Source organism: Gorilla gorilla, chromosome 19 (assembly GCF_029281585.2).
Source record: "Gorilla gorilla gorilla isolate KB3781 chromosome 19, NHGRI_mGorGor1-v2.1_pri, whole genome shotgun sequence".
NCBI lineage: Eukaryota > Metazoa > Chordata > Mammalia > Primates > Hominidae > Gorilla > Gorilla gorilla.
In genome coordinates, this window is record NC_073243.2 from 53,922,871 (window position 1) to 53,924,372 (window position 1,502).

At 44.1% G+C, this 1,502-nt stretch overlaps 1 non-coding gene across 1 annotated transcript; it reads left to right on the forward strand.

The window, feature by feature from the left end:
• The first annotated feature begins 912 nt into the window (after positions 1-912).
• Positions 913-1,040, forward strand: LOC115931344 (U6atac minor spliceosomal RNA). The gene has a single exon (XR_004067850.1). It is a non-coding gene; the product is annotated as a U6atac minor spliceosomal RNA (small nuclear RNA).
• Positions 1,041-1,502: the final 462 nt, after the last annotated feature.

Consider the following 1,502-nt stretch of genomic DNA (forward strand, 5'->3'; position numbering starts at 1 on the left):
TTTTCTTGGCATTTGAGTGGTTCAGTTTCTGACCGGGCCAGACCTCTGGCCCAACTTCAGGCATCTTCCTCCCACAGACAGGCCAAGAACTGGAGCTCTGTTGGGCCAGGCGTCACAGGGCCAAGCTGGGAACGGAGGCAGCCCTGGCCTTTCTGTCTACCCCTCGCATGCCTGGAAGCAGCCTTCTCTCTTCTTCTTCTGTTACTCCCTTTCAATTCTAACTTCTAACACTATGGGTGGAACCTTCAAGTTGCCAGCAGCTGAAGCTATTCAAGCAGACCTGGCTCTAGAAATGAGTTATTTGGGGAAAACATTGATGCTAAAAATAATTATTGCTGTGTTTCACCTTTCTCCTCCAACTCATTAGCACCAAACATGGACCTGTATTACATTATCCAATTTTGGAAATAGATATTTCCTTGTGTTTCTATCAGTAGCAACAATCTCAGGCCAGGTGAGTGCTCAGCACTCTGCAGAAGCCACTTGGCTGTGAAGTCTTATTGGATAAATGAGGTTGTAGGTGGTGGAAAGATAAGGTACCGAAATTAAAGAAAACTCATTGCAACACTCATTGAGTAAGCAGGGCAAAACTCCTCAAGGAAGCAGTGGGAGGAAGGGTAAAAGCATTGTGCTTTTAAGTTGAAGAGAGACAGGTTCCAATCCTAGTCCACCACTGATCATCTGTATGGCTGCGAACAAGCTCCGTAACCTCTCTGAGCTTTAGGACTCCCACCTTTTAAAGGGAAACTGTAATCTCTATACTGTATTGGGAAGATTAAATAGAATAGCCATTGTATAGCAGCTATGATCATTATTATGATAATGAATATTTTATGTCAGGTGACTAGAGGCAGCAGGTCACTATTGTCCTGCACCTGTGGGTTTCCATTTCTTCTATAAAACCCTGAAAACGTGTTGTATGAAAGGAGAGAGAAGGTTAGCACTCCCCTTGACAAGGATGGAAGCGGCCCTCAGGCCTGACAACACACTTACGGTTAAGGCATTGCCACCCACTTCGTGGCATCTAACCATCGTTTTTTATACATCATGGAATACTATGTAGCCATTAAAAATGATGAGTTCATGTCCTTTGTAGGGACATGGATGAAATTGGAAGTCATCATTCTCAGTAAACTATCACAAGAACAAAAAACCAAACACCGCATATTCTCACTCATAGGTGGGAATTGAACAATGAGAACACATGGACACAGGAAGGGGAACATCACACTCTGGGGACTGTTGTGGGGTGGGGGTAGGGGGGAGGGATAGCATTGGGAGATATACCTAATGCTAGATGACAAGTTAGTGGGTGCAGCGCACCAGCATGGCACAGGTATACATATGTAACTAACCTGCACATTGTGCACATGTACCCTAAAACTTAAAGTATAATAATAATAAATAAATAAATAATTTTTAAAAAACCCTGAAAACAGGCTGGGTGCGGTGGCTCACATCTGTAATCCCAGCACTTTGGGAGGCTGAGGGGGTGTATCACT